This window comes from Gnatocerus cornutus, chromosome 5 (genome assembly GCF_029298725.1).
Source record: "Gnatocerus cornutus isolate USDA-ARS CGAHR chromosome 5, icGnaCorn1.1, whole genome shotgun sequence".
Lineage (NCBI taxonomy): Eukaryota > Metazoa > Arthropoda > Insecta > Coleoptera > Tenebrionidae > Gnatocerus > Gnatocerus cornutus.
In genome coordinates, this window is record NC_142237.1 from 15,983,052 (window position 1) to 16,007,230 (window position 24,179).

The 24,179-nt window shown below is 35.3% G+C and overlaps 1 protein-coding gene across 1 annotated transcript in view; it reads right to left on the reverse strand.

The window, feature by feature from the left end:
* Window positions 1–23,777, reverse strand: part of Schip1 (Schwannomin interacting protein 1) — an 85,780-nt gene extending 62,003 nt beyond the window's left edge. The window contains exons 1-2 of the mRNA XM_088036113.1: window positions 23,675–23,777; window positions 12,192–12,237 (exon numbers count right to left, since the gene is read on the reverse strand). The gene's annotated coding sequence lies outside the window, so the exon portion shown is untranslated. The remainder of the gene's footprint in view (window positions 1–12,191; window positions 12,238–23,674) is intronic.
* Between the last annotated feature and the right edge of the window lie 402 nt (window positions 23,778–24,179).

The window sequence follows — 24,179 nt, forward strand, 5'->3', positions numbered from 1 at the left end:
CGCTTACTCTAATGAAAGAGGACGCGGGATTATGAAAAAGCAATCTAAAGCTGAGCCTGAATTGATAAAGAAGAGGTTAATGATTCTTTTTTATAATCTCCAGACTCGGAACTCCATCTAGAGATGAACTTTAATTCTATTTATTTTCTTTAGCATCAGTTGCTCGTGTTTGGTGCTTATCTAAAACAGAGTGAGTTTTTGTCAGAGACATGCAAATCGAAAGTACAAAAAGTTTATTCCAGTACATTCACTTTGTAGGATGCGATGCTATGCACGTGTTCGTTAACACCTTATTGGGTTGCGCCCAAATTAGATCTTTGATGTCACACGTTTGAATTTCGGTGGGAGTTGGGAAACATGCATTGTTGAGTACACTAAAGGATTCGACTCAAAGCGTATCAAACATAACGTAATTAATTTACCTTAGGGGTTCAAAGTTCATTTTTCTACAGACGGGAATTAATAAAACTTCTAATCCTTTATTACCCCAACTCGAAATTTTATTCCGTACTCATGAGGAAAATATAATGCCTGAAGGCCCAGACAGCGTGCTCGCTGCTAAAATATGTGGAATAAATTGCCATCTTCGTTCAGTTCCAAATAGTTGGAAGTCGAAAAACCCGAAGGACATGCATCAACCAAAACAAAACCCGCCATTTATTCTCCGCGCTGCGCTAATATGCATGTTAAAGAGTGCATTTGCATTATTTAGAGCAAGTCTTAAATTCCTATATAAGCTTTAAGATTTATTATTGCTTGGTAAAGTTTCCTTGAAGGAGGGAAAGCTCCGAGCATGCCAAAGGCTTATAGGCCCTATGACCGATAGACTCGATGATTTATCGGCCCATTACCTACGCGTCACTGAATATTGGCTCGACTTACGGCTCTTTTAATTTAAACTTACTACACCGCCAACCACTTTCCCGTTTACGCCTTTAACTTTCCTTTTTATTGGCCTTTTGCATTTAAGGTGCTTCACTCTCCAACTTTTCATCATAGCGGTCAATAAAAGGGGGACTCTCGTGGAAATTTGAAGCGTACGAAATGCAAAATGTAATGCACAAAAGTAGTTTGATCCAGCGCCTCCACCATTTTTACGATTAATAAAATATTTCGCTCCTGGCTGAACTGAAGAGATAATATTAATAAATGATAGTAAACTCTGCACATGATCCATAAAATGAGGTTGTAACACAGCACAGCTTTATGAGTTACAAATAATTTTGTTATTGAGCCGGTTGGAAGTGCACAAACGTGTTAAACCAAAATTCTTGTCATTGTGAAATTTCAACAGATAAGCCAACTTTTACGCACTAAACGAGGTGCCGCCAAAATATCTGTGCTCTCAAGGATAATAAACCGAAAAAGAATGTTACCCTTATAAATCAATCCTTATCACCCACTCATGAGCGTATAACGTACGGAACGTCAAACCTTACTTATCACAAGACATTTATAACTCAAGTGCATCGCGTCAGAAAATATGTTTTGAACTTTTTACGATCAATTAAATCCAACAATAACCAGCAAAATGCTCCTTTCTTGGTCGAAGAAATGGGAAAATTGCAGGATATGACATTTATTGTGCGCTAGTGGCCACAAACACGTCGCGTCCGAGCTTATCTATTTGCGAGCCGTTAACTCCAGACTGAAATATTTTTGTAGTCTAGTTTCTATCGGGAAAAATAATACTCCTAGCATGATAATATTTACGCAGAGTTTGCACTTTAAACTTTATGAAAAGTGTGAGAAATGGCTAAAGTAATGCTTTTTTAAGTACACGGTAAACAATGAGAACATTTTAAAAAAATTGCTCAGTGGGGAAATTAACGTGGAGGACGGAATGGGAGATTTACGATTTTATTTTACATAAGGATAATAACGGGAATAAAGGCATAACTATAAAACTTCGGATGCCGAAGACTCCCTTTTGATGAAAAATGTAGGTGAATGTAGCCACGATGTGTAAAATTACGGAATAACGGGAGTTTTCAGAGAAATTTTGCTGTTTTTCCGCCATGAGCTGCAGAAATTTGCAGACACCTGTAGGCACAAAAAGACAAATTGAATGGACGTCCGAAATTTTAATTTACACTTTAACGAGTCATAAACTTAAAAATTACAAATCAAATTTGGCGTATCCATCATTTATGGATAATCCCTAATTTTACACATTTTTTAATTATAGAACTTAAAATGTCCTCGTTCTTGAAGTTACCTGATACTGGTAACAGTTTCACACATTTCACATAATAAAATATTAGTTAGAAGAATATTTATACAGATCTATCGCTATATTATGGAAAATCCCAGAAAAGTTGTGCTCTTGAAAAAAATGCAGACTTTTCTTTCTAAAGCTTCAAATTTTAAAAATACGCCGAATTTCAAGGGATTGGATCAACTTTTGGGGATTAGCTCAACATGTTCTAAAATTGCTGCTTTCTATTCATATTCTTAAAATCTTACAAATTTTTTGAAACATTCTAGCATTTATTTTAAAATTTTGAAATGACTTCTTGTAATTGAAATAATTTGGTTTTACTGAATTACGTGTAGCTATTTATTTATTGATAAGATCCGTTAAATACTTTTTTTTATATTTTTGTATTTTTTAACAATTTTTAAATACTTAATATGTATTCCAGAATTTTGAATTCATTATATTTAGTATACTGTTCCAATTCTTCTAACGTTTTTATGGCACACAGTCCTCATTACCGCAAAGATTATGAGGGTTCTCAAAAGTGCAAGCAACCCCATTGTAAATTATTTTCAGGCACCCGAAAGTGGTCAAGAACGAATTTGGGACAGGACCGGGTTTAGAATAAGAATTAAATCGGAATTAAATTAAACACAATTACATGTTTGTTCTTTTTTACTTTCATCGCCGTCGCTTTCTTCCAAATCAATCACAAATTTGGGAAAATTAGGCGACACATAACTGTCTTCTACTTGTTGAACATGTTATACAGTTTCTCCACAAATCGGGTCCAATTTTGGCGAATCATGTCCACCACTTTCGAGCTTAAATTTGGAAACTTGTTCATCTTCCGAATCGATCTCTTCAGAGAGCTCCAAATTAATTCGATGGGATTCAGAACACAGTAATAAGGAGGCAGTTGAAGCACTATGTGGCTCGGTTCCTTTGCCCATTCGTCATTTTGAAATTTTTTTGGAACATCCAAATCTTTAATTTACTTATTTATTTATTTATTTAATTTAATTTATTTAAGAATCAAAAGTGAAAATATAGGTATAAATCAATCATATAAATGCCTATTCAATTATCATATCGCCCGTAAAATGAATCACAAAAAAAATTAATCGGAAAATCAATAATAAATTTGTTGCATATTATTACTGCTTGCATGGGCTGCAACAGAATTGAACAGAATTTGTCGACGCAATATTTTTATGCATCCGGTCCTGTTAAAACCTTTCTGGACTGTCGAAACCGGAATTTATGAGGGGTATATATGTGGGTTATTAGCGTTTCTAAGGGTGGTACTGCCATAAAAACGTTAGAAGAATTGGAACAGTATAACTTTGAAGTTTTTTACATACATATGTATACTTTGAAAGTTTTTTAAAAGTGTATTATTTGTAATGTAACACTTCTCAAGATTTGCTTCGAACTAGATTTCCCTTTTAATTATCTTCCAACCGTTTGTGCCACTTTCCAATGCAAAATATGCACTTTTAGTTTATAACATGAAGGCAACATATGCAAATATGCCTAATTATAAACTAGGTCATCGCATAAACTGCAGGGTAAATCTTCCACAAATATGGATTTAGCATCTCCCAGTTTTTTTTCTTAGAAGTTATCCAATTTTCAAACTCTTACAGTTTAGATGCCAAAGCCAAACAATTTGTCACTGCTAAACGGGTTAACAACAGCTGTAGATTTAACTCAGTCACCCGAAATAGTTGTAATACAAGTTTAATTAAGTCAGTGCAAATGCAGTTAGAGTGTTGAAACATGGGAAAGCCGTTGCAACAAGTAATGAAACCACGACTCTATTTTTAAGTGTATTTGAGTAAGATCTTAAACAATCGCTCCTATTTTAGGATCTTAGTTTGACATTTACGTCAGCACCATTTTATGATTAGTATCTGTTTTTTTGTGTACAAAAAGCATCATTGTGTCGCTCTTATTCTGCTCACCTGATCGATTTCCGTGTTGGTTGGACGAAGGTGATGAAATTTAGACAGACGTTTCCTTCACAGCTCATTTCCGCTTTTATGCGGTGGCTAGGCCATTAACTAGTTTTATCAATAGCACTAAGTAATTGCTTATGCGTATCACATAGCTATATATCAACTCTAATATACTCCATTTCTGGTTCCAAATGTCTTCGTCTACGTAAGGGATTAACCGAGAACCTCATAAATGCACAGCCTTGTTATATATTCATTATATAAATGTACCTCGGTGTATTGAGCTCCACGTGGAAATTTAGGACAAAATTTACCACAATTTATTTATAATTTAATTAGTCTCGACGACATTGCTAATAAACTCGTAATGGAGGTGTGTGAAATATTTCCCCGCTTGAACGCCCTGTTTCAACTTATCGCGCTTCTAAATTCAATACAACACATTGTCATTTTTAAACTGAATCGTTATTCAGGCTCAAGTTCTCGAGAACAACTTGACTTCCGAAGTTGATGTAGTTTAATATTTAATTTAGATTTTTCAAGAGAAACAATTTCCCCGTGTTTAAGTTGTCAGCTCTTCGGATATTATTTCTGTTGCAGTGACTGTTGCTTCCAATGCACGTAAAATAAATTTCATTTCAACTTTGCCGCAACTTTCTGAGGCGCCCCGGTTATTAAAAAGTCGATTTTTATTCTCTACAAAGAGGAAGTCTCGACAAAGGTACGAAGGTGACGTTAGAATTCTTGTCTTAACTAAAAGAAGTCGGAAAAATGTGATAACAGTTAGAATTCTTGTCGCTTTGCCAAAATATGTCACAACATAATCCGGTAAAGTGGCAAAAAGTGAAGCCAGGCTTGGATTAAGTTACGCAATCTAAAAGCAGGCAAATTCTTTTTATTCGCTGTGACGTACCAAATGGGCGAACAATTTGAGAGTTTTTTTATTGAATGTTAAAATTTATCTCTGCCTCTGAAGCCGGTCCGAGATAATAGCTTATTGCGAAGATCACAGTGCCCTCACAATATATCAGACAGACTCAGAGGGATATATAAATATATATCGCCACTAACATCGCAGAGAGAATAGGTTCTAAATAATTGATTGCCGTGTAACACATTTCTGGATCCGACATTTTGTATTTTGCTCCGATGCTGCCGTTGTTTTTCTGCTTAAGATTTATGGTTGTGTTGCAGCCTTTTTATAACCCGTGTAAAAAGAAAATAAGTGTTGGCCAAGTAATAGGGTGGATTCCGCTATCGTGATCAACGAAACTCTATAAAATATATTTGGATGGGAAAATCAATGTCATTGTTAAATCGGTTTTTATCTAGAATTCCGTGGTGAAAACCGAAACATCAATCCGGATCGAAGCAGTGAAGCATGAAGTACGAAGCACATAATCGACTCCGTTGCATATATCGTTCAGATTTGTGGGCGACATTAAGCGTACGTGAAATGGCAACCACAACACAAAATGGCGGGGACGGCCGTTTTCAGACTTTCCACTCTCGGGTTTATTGCTTTCCAATTTTCCCACTGGATATACATAAGAATGGATGGCATGAGGCGGCAAAGTATCGCCTCTTCCGCGCATTTTTTTCACTTCTCTGTTATCGCGTCTACCCCAATTAGCGCTCAAAAATCTTCAATTTTGCATTTCTTCTATTTCTATTATCCCCACCGCCCAATTAGCGCGGATTCCCACGGCTAAACCATTGGAAAGCAATAACCGAAACTTCTCGACTCAATTTGAATCCGAAACCGCAAGTGAAGGCCAGGTCGTGTAAGCTCTCTATCTATGTGTTTCCCATTGGAAGCTAAACATTTAATTTAACGCGATAATCCAAACCACACGTAATTTCCTCTCGGTGCGTTTTCCTGATGTCCTTTCAGGCAATACGCAAAAGTCAAACCCAATCCGTTCGAAGGACGAACCGCGAAAACAACCGCAGGCAAATTGGCTCAACTGCTGAAGTTAAATTCCCAAATGCCAAAGATGCTCTGCGTTTGCTTCGTTTACCTTCGACATCTGAATCAAAGACAACCGGTCGAAATGACAAAAAAACGTGGAAATGCGATGGTTTAGTGTTGCATTGGCATTTTCGCCGCTTTAAACAAACACGACTTCCAAAGTCATTTGACTCCGGGAAATGCCACTCTGCAAAAACTTTCTTCATAAACTTCTCCCATCTAAGCGTTCGCCCTCAGAGTGATACAAAACACTAAAATAAATCAACCAATTTTCTAAATCTACACATTCAGCTTGAAAAAATTTGACAAACGACTGGAGATATGTATCTACTTGTCAACCTCTTTAATCTTACAGAAGAGCACACATGAGTTTACTTTATCCCAAAACGTAATTACATGCCCCCACAATTTTGCTAGAGGGTTCGATAAATCTCTTCTCGTTTTTTTGATGTGTTTGCATTTTATACTAATTCCCAATAAAACAAATTCGTTTTCTTTACACAGAGAGGTAACTCCAGTAAAAAAATTAAACAACCCAATTAAAAAGTTTCTGGAAACTTTTATTGATTCAGCCTGGAAAACAAGCATTTAATAAAAATGATGGATATGCTGCTGGGAGCTTTAATGGGAGCACCAGGAGATCAAGGACGCGGCTATTAACATATTATCTCAAGGTAATGAAAAAAAAGTCGAATAACTGTACTCGATAAAAAGACTGAGTTCGCTTTTTTTAATTCTTTCTTCCTCTCCATCGCACTCGAGATTTTGTTCGGTTGAATTAGCACGAAATAAATTCGTTCGGCCTAAAAGCGTCCGAGCGATCATCTTCAGCGACTTGTAAAAATTTATTCGGCTATTGAAATCGGCGAATTATCGACGATGCAATTAAAGTCGCATCAGATTAAGCTTTGATTTGGCGATACGTCAGCGACGGCAATAAAAGTCGCTTGTAAAGCAATAAATTAATTTATTTCAACGGGCCAAATTGCGTTCTCGTGTAAATTTCATTCGAAAGATCGTCCTTTGCGGCTGGAAAACTTTTTCGATGTTAATTAGAAAGCTCTACATAATTAACACGAAGAACTTAAGTACACTTTATTCTTCTCTTATTTATCTTAATTACTCCCAAAGCCGCGGGTTTTGTGTCATTTTACGATTTCGGATTAACCCAGCAAAAATAATTCCGTTTAAAAAATTTGGGACGCATTTTGTGTAATTTACAAACGGAAATTAAAGCCTGGCTGTGGAGATAATTTAGAGGGGTAATTTTAATTAGGTATATTTCACGCTGAATTTGGAACAATCACGTCGAATTGAGATGTTCTAAAAATAAAACGAAATGGGTCGTTGTTTCTTATTGATATTGATAGTCCCTCTGGCTCTACACATTTCAATTCGGTAAGGTAACCACTGCATGCACCTGGAATTTTATAAAATATCCAAGTGAGTACACTCATACTGAAATATTGCGGATGTCTTTTCCTCCGTACATCCCAAAGGTGGCGTCTAGAATATAAAGCATAATGCATTGTTTCTTTGAGACGATGTCGTTGATCTTTAACGTAATAAATAAACAATAAAAACCGCCAAATTACCGTCATTTGCGTTCCGAACGGGTGGATTATGTAAAAATAGTTAAATATATCGCAATGTAGAACAGAGCAGACTTATAATGACACCATAAAGCGAGTTTTTATGAAAATGTTTCCGACAGAGAAAGAAACAGAGCAGCCCAAACATCGCGGAATTTCGAATTAAATTTCCTTCTAGTCCGTAAAGCGATTATCTTTATGTGCTTCCATTTTTCAAACTCAGGTTTAAAAGACATTTCCCAGACAAGCTCGCAATATGAAGATAATTATTCTCGACGTTTTGTCATACCTCGTCGTGCCTCACTAATCCCGTAATTAATGGAATTTCAAATTATTCACTGCAAAAATGCATGGATTTTCCTCGGAGCGAGATTAACCCCAATTAGTTTTTAGCAGCTTTTTCGTTGTACGACTGGAATTGACTACCGTTGACAGACGAGGGACTTTTTAATTTCTTAATCTGCCAAACGTCGTGTTTCTGTAGTTGTTGAAAACTTTAAGCAGATAAGAGTTGTTCGCGTCTCTTATATTGGATTTTCAACCTATTCTAGACCGTCGTCTCGGAGAAGTGACAGTCCGATCAATCTGTTAAGACGAGGAAACAGTTAGGTGGGTGTTAAAAAATAACTTTTTTAGGAGTTAACGTGAAACGTAGCAATTCATTATCACAGATAGGCTGGATATATTTAGAAAATGGATTTGAAAGAGTTTAATGATGCGCGAAGGATACCATTAAGATAGGAAAATTGACTGTAGCACTAAATCGACGATTTTAGTTTCCAATACACTAAGGAACATTAGTGGGTGATTTATGTACCTTGGCCTAAAATTAAACTAATTATTCCCTGAATTATTCAGATCAAATCACGTTTTTTAACGAGAGATCAAAAATGGTGGAGGCGCCGTCTTATTGAAATCAGAGCTTTTTTGCCGTAATTACAGTTCAGTGTTGCATGAAGTCGTGAACAAGTATGTAATTGAAAATGTGGGTTTTTTGAAGTGCCTCTCATTTTTTGCTCGTTCGTTCTAATGAATAGCAACTCTCTCTAATTTGCTCACTACATTTCGTGAAAAAGTTCAGTCTGTGATTTGCCATTATTGATTTTCCGAGTGGGCGTTTCATTCAAGTTAATAAAATTACGAAACATGACTATGTATGATTCAGCACTATCGAAATTCCCCGAAAGCTTCGACAGCTTTGTTGGAATCTTGTACGTCGACGTATTGATCCGCAAGAATAATTTTAATTAAAAACTAGTGCTATCTTAAAAAATGATCTAAAAACGCGGAAAATTTGAATGAATTTACACTTTGTATTCAACTAGTGCCACGTTTACGTTGGTGCTTGTGTAGGAATCGGTGATCTCAGTGTAACGATAGCAATATTGTTATGGCCGTTCCTTGACGTTAAGCTACTTTATCGCTTATATTTTTCAGAGTTGTATTGATATAGTGGTAGTGTAGTTCCTTTAGATTGCACAAAAAGTATATTGAATCGAAGAAATACTGGGAGTTTTGAATAAAAAGACAACTTCAATGGGCAGAAATTTTGTATGCAAGAACGAATAAAAATTCCCAAATAAAATTGCAGCCACATTGTTTGGGTAATACTAAAGTTGCAAAGCAACGCGACAAAGTTCCGACTTCTATTTCCCCAACTGTGCTAAAGTAAAACATATTGAAATTTAAATTCGAGCTTTTAAGGTTCGTGTAAAGTTTGTTCAAGAATTCAAACCAGTGCCGAGTTTATTTGAATTGATTAAGAAATAAATAAGAATGTTTGCATGTACGATCTCGTTGCGAAGGATTAATTAGGCGGATGTTTATCAAGGACTGGGAGCTTGCGTAAAACGTCTTTTTTAAAAGCAGTCACTCTTTTATCGCATAATTAGACTGTTTCTAGAAGTACACGTTTGCATGTTAATCCGTAAGTACCGTCGTTTGAATGCTGATTTGAATACTCCGAGAAAACGACAGATTTATATTTGTTCAAGGAAACTTATTCAAAAATGTTGAAGAATGTCTCATTTGCATTTTAATGCAGTGCTTAGAGTTGTATTGTTTTGTTTGAAAAAGAGATTAATAGTTTAATCAAAGCTGCATTCAGGACTGTTCCGTCATGAGCGCGTCCTTTTGCAAGCTCTTGAGAGAGCGAGAGAAACTAATTTTAAACACAACTCTTTATTAGAATTTTTCCAATTGCAACAACTGAAAACATTTATAGCAACTCATCATTTAATCCCGTCCAATTTATCATCCCGTATAATACTTTTTTTTTAATTAAACCATTTTACTGCAGCTAAGGGTATTTCGGGCTTTGCTCCGTGCAGTGTGAGCGTATCAACGCGGATCTCACTTTTAGTTTTAATTCCGTTTTCCTCATGGAATTCTGAATAAACAGAGCTCAACTCAAACGAATCCGTTCATTGTTTAATTTCTTTTTTCGCTCTGGTGCAGGTCCTAAATGAATGCTAATCTCACATTGTGCAACTTTGTGGTCGACAATAGAAACGTGGCGAGCGGGATTAGGGATGTACGTCCTTCCCTTGTTTTCCAACTGACCTCGCACAAACGTAATCCCGAATATTCCCCCATGTCAAAGACGAAATTTCTAATACCGACAATAGAAATTAGCATTTCCGTGTTTTATCCACCTCTTTGTCCGTTTATTTGCGCTGGCAATCAAACAAATCACATTGGGCTATCGAACCCTTCTCACACTTTCGTTTCTTTGAAATTTTCTCCCCTCGCCACGTAAAATATTAACTAGAAAATCCGCCTTTAAATCAACACAACATTCTGCTTTTTTCCGTGAAATATTTTTGTGCTGGAAACTTGTAAAAAGCAAAGAAAAATGGGCGGTGTAGACCATCGGCATGCAAATAGACAACGCTCATACATCACGGTCTTAACACGCGTCGCGACGTTGTGAGAGGGGTCAAGAGGGCAGGTCATGGAAAAGTGGAGGATGAGGATGGACAAAAGAGGTCAACCGGAAAAACGGCGCTTAAGGCAGTTTCCATGCAGGAAAATTCTGTTAACATCAATATTCATCGGAAGACGAGACTCCAATTGAAATAAGTGTCTTGTGAAGCAGACAAACGACACTAATGAATCAAATTAATGTTTTTAATTTAATTTAACGCGTCCGAAAAGATTGCGCTTTCTTTTAATTAGAGTTCGTTGGAGAAATAAAGAAACATGGGCTTGATTTCGGGTACAAAAAGTGGAAATTTTCGCTAATATAATTGAACTAATGAACAAGGGGAACTGAAAATGAAGACGAAGCAATCAACGGTCTTCTTTCAGCTACAAGACAAACATTGCGATATATTCCGACACCCTAAATTAATTGAAACTGCGCCCGCCGAATTTACAAGAACTTGGAGAACAATTTTATATTTTGTTCCCACCCTGTGGGACCAGCATGTGGTTTGCTCGTTGATATTTGCAGTCCTTTCAGAGAGCACATAAAGGGACTAAGGCCAACATTATTCGCTTTCAGATCCCCATTACCGGACAAAAACTATTTAGAAACAACGTGGAAATTATCACAAACCACTTAGCTCAATAGAGCCGTATTTGAAAGTGATGGGATTAATTTCCACCTCTTCCGGCACACCTCTTTTAAAACGAGTTTGTATTCATCTTTAAGTAACAAGCCATTCCATGTTCCATTACACTTTTATTTATTTCCCCAAGTAAAATCCCGAAAGATTAACCTAAGCGGCACTTCGCGAAATTAAGTACATGCTTGTGCTGTCAGTTTGATGCTGTTCACGTCTCCCTGAAGCTTTCGGTACAAAATGTTGCAACATTAAAACTACATCAAAAAATGAAAGCAATAAATGCGATGGAGTATTTTTTATTCCCTTTCAAATAAAAAACAAACGGAGATATTAAACAAGTTTCCGATGGCAAAAAATATTGAAAAATTCAATTTTATGACAAGGATATCTCGGAAAGTTTGCACGTGTTTGGCAGTTAAGTTCTTCCAAGTTACGTGTTGGAAACTCGATTTAATAAAAATTTCAACATTTTCAACAAAATATTTATACGGAAGCTTCCACTTGTGATAGACAAGAAAAGGCCAATTACTAAATGAATTCAATTAAAAAATTTGACAGCAAATTAAATTTCCATTAAAAGGCGCCGAGAGCTTTCTGATTATCACGTATCTAGAAATTATCCAAACGCGAATTACTCTCATATCCATATAAATGTAGCTCTTAATTTCACACCATTCGGAGGCCCCAAACATACAAACAGCTGGAAACGTGACCAGGATTAATGGAGATCCCAATCATTGGAACACGCATTTATTTATAGGGCATCGCTTCAGACATATAAAGCATCGAATTCAAGCGGATATTTTGAATTTTTGATGATGCCTAGAATGACACAAATTAATTGAAGCGCGACGCGATTTTATGGCGCCATAAAGTGCTTTACAAGGTCCAACTTACCGTCGTCGCTGAAGAGATTTCTGTGGTGACAGGTTAGAGCAAAATTCTGTAACAAAATGTATAAGTTCATTGGATTGTAATGAAAGAGGATGTAAACTATAAATACAGAGTAATTTTTTTATTTCATGCAAATTTCAATGGTGGAATAATATAAATTATAGCTCTTTTATTTTTATAACATCACAAAAATAATTCGAAACGAGCATATTTCATGATAATATAATATCCTGGTAGAATAAAACTGACAGCTTATAATTTATTTTACAACTCAATTAAAACATTGATTATCCTGTTGAATAAAGATAACCAGTTTCAGCTGCAGTTATGTTTCATTAAATATATCAATGTTTTGAAAGTTTAAATTAAACAATCTCATAAATGAAATATCTAATTTGATAGAAATAACATTTTGGAACATTAATCCTACGAAAAATGTTTTAAATATTTACGAAAAAAATTTCTTTTTTATTTAAGAGTATGAGGAAAGCAGTTTTCGACCGTCTATCCGCGCAATTAGGGCACATCGTTGATCCCACTAAATTCTGAAAAAAATGCGAGAAAATTATAGTGTCTGAGTTTAAACGAAATTAATAACTTTGAACTTACAATTGGATGTCATTTTTCACAACTTACTTAACATAGAAAACTGCAATTTAACACGCGAAAATGTTAAAAAAAAATTAAAAAATAAATTTTGAAAACCAGCATCATTCATCACCTCAAATTCTCCAAGAATTGTACGAATCTATGAGAATGTTAAAAATCTAAAATCCTTTGGAAATATCTTAAACATTTTTAACTTTCTAAGAGAATTTGATGGACGTTTAAGAATCTTCAGAAATCACATAAATTTCTTTAAAAATCTTTAAAATTATCTGAGATTTCAAGAAAATCGAGACACAGCGAACCCACGAGTAAAGTGCTCAGAACCTAAAAATATGCTTTAAAAATCGAACAGTTATTTAAATTTAAATTAAAAAGAAAAACATAAAGTTCACCTGTAATAAGATCAAGCAGTAAAATTCCTCCGCATTTGTAAGGAACGCCCCGATACCCATTAATTTTATCAAATTTAGAACTGCGCAGAAACATAATTACCCTAATAAACCGCATCTCTCCAAAATCTCATCAGAATTGGAATCTGTTTGATCGCCACAGCCGCAAGAAATAACGTTGTAATGTCAAAGTGAAAAATAATTTTAAACCCCGCACCTTTTTTTCGTGTCTTATAAAAGATAAAAGCAGATTTCCTGATGACCTGTTATTTATTCCTCTAACAAACGTGCTCCCTGCAGCTTTTCGTTTGTTAGCGCGGTTTTTAATAAAAATTAACTGATGCTAAAAGCGAGTTTCCTATAAACACCTTCGAACGAACTGAAAAGATAAACCCCTGCTTCTCAAATCCGAGTAAATCAGAGGATGGAAGTCAAAAGTATGTTAAACAGAATTTAGAAGTGAGATCACAATAATCTCACCTTGACATCTTACTCGGCATAGTTTTTACATACATTATCCTCGAAATTCTGTCGTTTCTCTCGGCCATTATGCCTGTGCCTTTTCAGTGCTTTAAAGCGTTGTCTTGGGAGGAATAGAACGTGCTGTCCTGATTAATTTTACGACACCGAGAAATGTTTTACTTTCTATACAGCAGCGTCTAGAATAGAATTTTACATTCAACATTATTTAAAGATATTAAGAAGTCGAAGGGAGGACTAATCCGAAGATTAAATAAAGTTTCTGTTGCTACTTTGAGGTCTTTTGAACTTTGACCCGCCGAAGGAATCTTTATCGACGTTTGATCGCAAAGTTGAGTAGGTTTTTTGTCAAGCCTCATTTCGCTTCCTTTGATTTTCATGCGACGGAACATGGGGCGGATGAAGTGCCCGGTCATGAACGAATTAATTCACTTGGGAAAATTTTATTTTTTGGACATTGGTGTATTAAAATCCACGTAATAGCTCAAGTAATTAAAAGTCAATCTCTCACTAATTAACTAGCACAACAATAGAGTTAGTCGAGTCATCCAGTAATCGAATTTAAATGGGACTGTGCCAGCAAAACTTAGTAACAAGCTCTTATCATCGGCGAGTACGAGCAAACTTGCCAGAGACTCGTCTAGTCTGACTTTAATTCCCAATTCTATTGAAATACCGTGAATAATAGTTATAACGGCGAACCTTGTTCTATTTCCGACAGAAGCGATTTAGCGATAACGCTAAAATGACGTCGCGACGCCACGACATTTTAAATTCACATATCGCTGAAGCTGATGGAACGTGTGTACGTCGATAGAAATAGATGTGCAAGTCTGTAGTAAATTGTCTTTTTACTAAACTTTCTGTTCCACTTTTGCAGCAAACATCGTATTTCACTCATGTTTCCTTATTGGAGAAGTGCAGATAAGACGGAAAGTTATGGGACGAGAGTCTAGTGGTTGATTTTGACAAAGTAAGGTTTAAACGAATTAAACTCAAATTGTCTTTGGAATGAATCCACTGTTGAAACGACAAGATTGATAAATGTTACAATCTAGTTGGGTTTGTTCAATTGGAAATGACAAAATAATTAACGGAAAACAAATTAAAATAACTCCGCTTTGACCCGATGCAAATCCATAAACTAAATATTTAATTAAAAACTGTCGGTTCCACTCATAATAAATTTGAGACTAGCGAAACATGGAATTTAAAACCCCCAAAAACCCAAATCTTGGCACCTGTGGAAATCCCCCTCTATCATCCATCACCCATTTATCTGCTTTGCTTTAAACCTCAAAAGAATAGTTGAACACTTTCCTCTTTATAGCGCGCCGCTGAGATAATTTGATTACTTATCGCTTGCAGGTGCGAAAGCAATTTAGCCCCATTGTCGTCAATTTGTGCTTGCATTTCAAGTGGTCATTTTAGATATATCAGCATGTATAAAGCATTTATTGATTCAATGGGCTGAAACGAGCTATTAATGCACGATTCGATCTTCAACTGAGGTTTCGCGACGACATATCCATTCCATTTGAGAATATCCTAATTCCGGAATGCATGCGCTATGAGAATCTAATCCTAAAGAAACTACTCGTGGAACGTGATTCGGTTTGGGCTGATTCGCATGGGCGCCGACGTCGTCGGGGATGCGAGTTTAAAATTCCGATAAATCATTGCGTTTTTATAGACTTTGGCTTGTAATAGGATTTTACACAAAATAACGACAAATCGAAAATTGGGGAAGATTTCAGCGTATTGGGGACATTTGATAGAAAGTTTTCCTTAAATCTATAAATTTCAGAGCCTGTAAAATTACCATTTAAAAAAAAATGACCCGGCGCATCCACCATTTTAATGCCAACTAAAATAGTTATTTACAGTCGCGTGTGGTAACTTACATTTTACAGCGTGAAATCAGTTTGAAGCACGACGGCGTAGCCGGAGTGCTTTAATGATTGAGCGCTGTAAAATGGTTAACGCACAAGAGTTGCATTAAACTTTTTGGCCTCATGAATTGTAAACGTCAAATTACCATTCAATTGACATCTTTGGAAACATTATATTTACAAGCGCCCTGGACGTTTACACCCGCCGTGCGGTAAAAATTGCCCAAATCGTCTGCTCTTCAGATGCGTTTATAAATTAAAATCACTTTTTGTGCACCAACTACAAAATTGAGAGAATTGACAGATGATAAATTTATAAATGTCAGATGTGACAGTTCTCATGAATTTTGAAAAACAATTATTTAAATTAAAATTTTTCGGCCAAAAAGTTTAATACAACTCTTGTATTACAATTTGTTGTATACAATTTTGTAGTTGGTGCACAAAAAGTACACAAGATGGCGCTGTATAAAAAACGTTTTAATATTACTTTAAAAATAGAAATATTGTCTTAATTGAGATAATAATTTAGGTAGATTCCACTTTGGTGATCAATCTTCATTATGGTAAAGTGATTTTAATTTATAAACGCATGTGAAGAGCAGACGATTTGGGCAATTTTTACGGCACGGCGTGTGTAAACGTCCAGGGCGCTTGTAAATCTAATGTTTCCTAAGATGTCAATTGAATGTTAATTTGACGTTTACAATTCATGAGGCCAAAAATAATATTTCTCCAACAAAAATTTCTTTTTTACGATGATTTTAGTATAATCTATTAAACTCATACTAAAAATAATCCGGCATATTAAAATTAGTTTGGTAATGCAAATTTATGTCGGTCATGATTGTGTTACTCTGAGTGCGTTTCACAACACAATTTAATTATAACAAATATTAACCATTCACGGTTTTCGATAAAATCAACATAGCAAACGCAATTATTTGTAATCTAGTTTGAAATTCAATATGTTAGATGGATTATTAAAAAAACAAGCGGCTAATCCGAATAATCCAAATAAATCTGCCGTTTCTAACAGTAAAATCTCGCACTGAGGTCCGCTCGTAAACAAAATTGAGACTACCTGAATTATGCAGCCTCTGAAGCCAAAACCGGATTTATCGAAGGTTCTATAAAAGCAGCGTACTTTACGTTTTTTATACGATTTAAAGATACACAGCAATACTTTATTATCCTCGCCCACCTCTTTCACACTTCGATACACATCTCTTAGATTTTAGCCGTGTTCGTTAGCTGTTTGGCGGTTTTTTATCGCAACAGCTCAACAAAAACGAGTTGATTTCAAACTGAACTCGTTTATTTCCTCCGCGAAACAAATGAGAATTCTCATCGATGAGTTCTCGTGAATTTTTTTTGGAAAATTCTCATTACTGAAGCTTCGTGTTTTCATCCAATGGTGATTGAGTTGCATGTTCTTTTAGGTTTTGTGCCTTGGGCCAGTAACCCTTCGATTCAAGACACGGCGCCTCCGCCGAAAATACAATCGATGATCTTTCATTCAGCGTTCTTCTTCATTAAATTTCTTATTACCGAGTAATTACTTGGAAGCGTTGTTTCGACTTAATTTACTCAAGAAAAACTGTTTATTTTCTTTGGTGATTAACGTTTGTATTGCAGTTCATTTTATATCGCCCTTAAGATGTAATTAGATCCTTAAACCTTATTACTTTTAGACCTTTCTTCTTCATCAGTTAATAGCCACATTCGCCATTATTGTAATTGCATAGCTGTCATGTTACAGGTTGTACACATCCGTGCTCATGTCGAAAGCTTTGTTACGTTAGCACAATAGATGATAACCGCTTGAAACACTGAAATTTCAAAACAATCAACACCTTTCTTCAGTCAACTCCTTCATTGTTTGGTTTTTAAACGAACCACCACGAAAACCGGTCACGTAACCTTAATTAAAACGCAAAATTATTCCACAAAGTGCTGCTTGTAAAACTGAATAGTTTATTACTGCACCATATGTGCAACTAATTTAACGAAACTTCCGTAAATTTATTTACGTTTAATTAGTTTTATTATACGAGGTAATAACGTTTTTGTCAGTACCAATCTATGTGTTTGTTCGTAGAAGTTTACACGTAGCTTCTAAATGTAGTTAGTTCTACTGCAAAATTGCTTCTATATATTTTAGTTGCAACTTCTGTGACTTCTAATTAAGAACGGTTTTCACGTGAGAATTGGAGTTTCTTGCACATTCTTTACGTGTGAAGTGAGGTGAAAGTCGATCACTTTAGAAAAAGTGGGAAGCAGGTCGTTTAAAATTAACTATTTATGCTAAAACTGGGAATTTGAGAACAGAGACAAAGATATTTGCAATAGCTAAAAATTAGAATTTTAATTTCTGCAAATTAGGTAGTTGACTGTTTCAAGGGCTAAAGTTTAGTTTTTCAAATTGATATCATTTCATGCGTCTAACCGGTTCAAACTGTAATACTAAATTGTAAAATATTTTTATCGATGTCAGAATAATATTTTTTTTTCTATACAATTGTCCAGATTTTATTTAGCTATACTTGAAAAGAAGAAAATGTTAGAAACAGACGGATTTGAATAAATCAATAATCTGAAATTATTAATTTTCAAATTTAATTAAATTAAAAATTAATATCTTTGATCTCACATTCCCAGACACAAATTATTCAAATTATTATCTTTAAAATTCCCATATTGTCCCAACTCCGTATATTCTGAATTTATAGATTTTTAATTCTTACAATTTTTATAAATAGTTTCAAAATATATTTCAAGTGGAGAAAATTGTAAAAGTAAACATATAAAACAGCACAGTTATATTACACTTATAAATTGTATCAGATTTTTATTTTAGCCGTTTTAACCCGAAGTCTCGAAGATTTGAATCTCTGAAACCCGGTCAAGCATTTGCATCCTTGCATCAGTAAACCGAGAGCGCGTCCAATATTTTTCTAAAATTTATGACTTTGTCCGACATGACAGCCGGATAGAAGAATTGTTTTACAGTGAAAAAGAATTTCCAAGTGACCATATCTGCATTATGTCAAATATGCATCTTCCTAAAACAGAAACCATCAATTCGAATTCAACTGAAATCGCAACAATCTAAACCAGATATAGATCTGTATAACATTTATGACAGCTTATTCCAATCTTCTAGATAGCATGAAAATAGTTTCAGTCATCGACTTTTCCCCGTTGTCTATTTCAGATGCACCCCTGAATAACAGGAAAAAACTCTTAGTAGAGAAGGACAAAGCAGCGGCTTCCATCTTGGAGTTAATATTGAATTTTCCTGTCCTTTCGCCGGGAGTTATCCAATACTTCAGTAGTATAATCGTGACATGTCACAGTGTCATCCCAATTTCCGTAAGAAAATCGTCTGGGTCCTCGACGAATGGAAACTATAGAAATCATAATCAGTTAAATTACTCTCAGAAAGATATTCTCTTGGTAAACGTCTAGAAGGGACGAATCCGCAGTTATTATTATAACAAGGCGGAGAGAGAGTAGTGGCTGTGAGCACTTGAGCAAAACGTGTCAAAGGCATACTAAATGAAAGCTTACTTCTTGTGACGTCACGTCTCTGCTCTCATTACAATATTCCCGGGGCTCTTGAAGCAAATCTGTTCCCCAAATTAAAACCAGAATGCACTCACTAATGGTTAAGTTAACATTTTGATGAGCGTTAAAGTGTCGTCATCGTACTAAAGAATCAATTTTTGTCGCAATATCGTAGACAGAGATTGATGACATCAATGCAAGCGCTGGCTCCACAGAAAAGATCCCCTCGAACATTTAACATTTATGATGATCTGATGACGTCATAACCGGTAGAACGCAAGGGAAACACATGGATTAAAGTAGATTGTACGACCATAAATCCAAAGCATAAAATATTGTGTGGAAACTAAACTCTTCTAGCATGGCACAAGTTGAATTTTATGCGAATGTGTATCGATCCAATCTTCAGATCATTCACGAAATTATTAAACGAAAATTTATCGTTTTATTATTCATTGGAGACGTTGTAATTGCAGTTCATGTCAAACACGCGAGGCCGAAAATTTACGTAAGAAGCGTACACGAATTTACAGACTTTACTTTATATACGTGGAAAAATTCAGAATCATATCGAATTTTATTGCGAGCAACAAGAAGCGTTGACGTCGGAGTAATTGCCGACCCTGTGTTTTTATGTTTCATCATTTTTAGTTATGGCAGAAATTATGGACGTCGGAAATTAATAAAGTTATGGAAGTGTACGTGGGAAAATGGGCTAATAAGAGGGGAAAGAAGGGTACTGTATGTAAACAAAAATTATTTCTATTTCACTTTGCGTCATTGCATAAACTCTTTTAAATTTCAAACAAGCGCAACCGCCCTTTTTGTGTTTATTATGTAAGGTGGAACCTGGCGCTCCAGGGTCTACGATACAGCCCAATTTTAAATTTTTGAAAATCGAATCAAATAAATACGACCCAAAGAGTATCTGAAGAAGTCTCCGGAATTATGTATGTTGTCTGTCGTAATTTAATGTCAACATCTGCATTCTTGAAAGATCTTTGCAAGGCGAGTCACACGTCGAGCTCTAAATAAAACAGTAATACCGAATGTCAGGAAGAAGCGGCAAAAGCCTTATATTCAGACGCCACACTGGGCCCATTATTAGATCTGATATCAAATAACACCCAACTTTAAACAAAGTCTAGCTTCATAATATCGCAGCATACATGTGTATTTGCTTAAGTTTAATATAGAATTTTTGGGATTGTCTTGCAAGCGCTTTACATTTTAATAAAGCTGCGAGAGTCTCAAATTGAATTTTTTACCACTAGTTAGAGGGTGGATACTCACTATTTCAATGAGGAAGAGAGATAATCGATAATTGACCAATTTGCAATTTCAATATAAATTTCTTACACCTAATGGCCATCGTCTGGGTGTTGCTAGGAAACGAAATCAAATTGCATGTCTGATGCACATTTCGAATGAGCCTACAACCCCCACTGTCTAAACTAAATTAGTTATGGGGTGGTTCGCTTTATTGTGTGTTTTATGTAGGCAGTCGGCTTGTTTTACGCAAGAGAAGGCGAGAATTCTGGTAAAAATGTAAATGTATTGAAATGGTGTCTTCGTTAACTGGGCTTTCTTGCAAATTCGCAAATTTTATGGACACACTTAAAGTACAAATTGAGACAAGAAGTAAACAAAATGTAGGAAATATGAATCGGATAATGCAATGTTTTTATTCCCTATCTATTTTTAGAATATCTCAAATTCTCTATTTTCACTATGAGTGAAGTGAACCACCCGGAATTTTGTTTCTCCATTTTTCCAACAAAAAATACTTAGTTTTGAATACACGGAGTGTTAAAATTTCTCATTTTTTGCATACAAATATTTTTTTATGACTTGAACCAGATATTTCAAAATAGAGACTAAATAACAAATTTGAATTTTTCTGAAAATATGGTAATTTTAATTTTTTGAAATTTAGTGTTAAACGAAAGCACAATAAGTATACTTTCGACTCTAGAAAAGACATTTGACCGCCATTTTAAAGTACGTAGTGTCAAGAAACATTAATAAAGTATTTTTTCTTAAAAATGATTTAATTGAGAACTATATCCATCGCACCAAAATCCACTCTTTACTTTATAACATTCTAAGTAGCCACATATTTTCCCCTAATCACGTATGAAGCTGCTACACAAAGCTTTGTTGAAGGATAACGACATGACGAGCTTTATGAAATGCAAACGAGTCTAATATTGGTTGCAGGTATGCAACGGCGAGATCAAAGAGCCTTTAAAACAATAAGAAAATAATTATCGGACCCAAAGTCGATTTACCGGCACTTGAATTTTATAGGTATTTCATAATAGCGAGGTCGTCTTTAGGGAGAAATTCCTCACTTTCTTTTATTAATAATATTTTGACGATATTTTAGTGGTGGAGGATTGGTATTTTGTCTTCCAAGAGGGTTTCGATTGATTCATGGCCGGAGATATGAGTGGGCAAATACGTTAAGTGCAGGTTTATTGCTGCTGTACTTGAACATGGCTTTACGGCTGATGGATGCCGGAGATAACTCGTGTATTTTAAAATAAATTCGAGTGCTTCAATTTTGATGAGAAGATTAACTATTATACCGAGCTCCAGTTACAAACCCAACTTGCTTATTTGCTAACACGTGTACATAATAATCAGCTCAAACCAAGGATCATTGGGCTGAGATGTTTGTATTATTGATGATAATACTCGACACTACTCGGTGGATTCTACAAATGATGGAAATACCACCATTTGGGTTAAACCTACACATTTCCCAAGTTAAAGCTTGTTAATTATAGATGAGGTGTGCTCTACAAAGGTCGTTTGCCATCATCAACAATTTAAAAAAATCAATTCCGTATAATTATGTTAAGAATTTAGTGGATCGACAAATTTATTTTGAACTTGGCTGAGTGGGTGTCTTGATAATAAAATTATATCGATACTTCCAGTGGCAAGAATCATTTGGAAATATCTTAAATTATTCATGAACACGAAATTGTTTATTAGTAGGTAATCAAAAGCTTGTCTCACTTTCAGATTCCACTTTAGATGTTCATTTATTGCAGCATTGGCGCTTTGTAATTGTGTTGTTTGAATTTAAAATTTTAATTTTTCCATTTGCAAGGATTTGCATTTAATCAAACGTTGGCGTTTCCCTTAATACCTCACATTTTTATACAAAATCCCACAATTTTACTCCCACCATTATTACCAAACTTATCGGAATAATTTCCAAACATAATTAAGCTCGAGTTGGGAAAATATGAACCCATAAATCACATTTTACACGAATCTAGTAAATATGGTCGTGTTTACACGAAGAGAAATAATTTTAAGAGCAGTAAAGGTGTTATAATTTACTGCTACAATAAATAACGGTTAGATGCGTTCCTACCTAAAGATGCCAAGAAACTATTTTAACAAAATAAGGTGAAGTACAAGAGATTACACAGTTATAAATGTACGCCGGCAAAACTTTGTTGAAACCAACAAAGTTAACAAGTATTTACACGCACAAATTAGAAATTAGCATATTAGTGGAGCTGGAGTTGAAGCCAAACCACTCGAATTAAGAACAAATCGAATTAGGTGAAGACAACAAACCGATTGCTTCGGTGGTAAAATCCACAAAATTATGTCAGAAGTTTTAATGGGTTTAATAGGATTGTAGGTATAAAGTTGGATTATTATGGGGTGAAATGAAAGTTGCTTAAAAAGCAATTAGGATATCTGAATGTACGAGTGTGGAGTCAAGTTAAAAAGGTAGGAGGATTTGATAACTGTTTTCTGAGCAGCGAAATAATTCGGATAAAATGGTGGAGGCGCCAGGTTATTATCATTTTCTTTTATGGCGATATTTCTTTTCAGCTATTTTGTTTTGATTTATTCAGTGCATAAAATTGCGCGACGGCTGAAGACATTAAATTAATTAACTAGAACTTCGCGTTTGTAGAAGGGGCTGAATCTTGATCATCGTTATCATTTTCGAAAATTTAAATAGTCGTCGATCCCGATTTGAAGTTTTTAATTAAAAGACGTCAATATAAGATTGTGAAGTCTACCCACGTAATTAAAGAATCGATCAAGCGAACAGAGCAGAATTCATTAGTTTCAGGAAGAATATTGCTAGTTGGGTTAAACCGCTGTCCTTTTCTTCAGCAGCGCACAAAACAAAGTCAACAAAGACAAAAGATTTGATTAAAATAGTTGAAAACCTACTAACGAAGGAAGCTTTCAATGCCGGCAGCCTCACTAATTACCAACTACTGTATTCAAATTTGTCATAGTAATCTCGTCGCATAATTGAAAGTTTCTTGTAACTTTCTTAATTTATCCTCCGACAAGTTTAATTATTGTCATGATCCCCCGAATTAACTTTGAATGAGAGAAAATTCCCAGAGTCATAAAATCATTCTTAGATTTATTAGCTTGACATTACCAAGTTCATGAAGTTTTAGACAAATCACGTGTGAGCGCTAATTTTAGCATGCAAATATTTTTATCAATCATGCAATCTAAGTAGTAACACCAATTTACATTGTAAACATACAACGTGCTCCTCTGTCGCTTTGTGTCAAGACACGTACTGCAGCAAACACCTGAAAACAATGCGATACGGTAAGTTTATATGCGCGTCGCGACGCGATTACAACTGAGACAGCGTCGTAAGCGCCCTTACATTTATATACGCGCCGTATACGAATAACAATGCGCACGCTCTTGCTTCGACCCATTCAACAAGAAATAGTTCTTAATAAAGAAAGAACTATTGTTGGGACTTTTGTGTAAATCGTGCTGACCGAACGAAACCATCGAAAAAAGAAGTGAAAAATATATAACACCCGCACCGAATATACTGTCAATCTAACGCAGCATAAGGTTGCTGAATTATTTAAAGCGGCTCGGTTTATTATGCTTTTGAATTTCAGCGCTGAATAAAATACAATAAGCTGGAAGGCGGTTATGAGGAATTATTCGGATTCTGCTAGATGCAACTTTTCATTCAATAAAGGAGTCTGGTGGATTAATGCAAAATTTTGTACAGAGATAATGGA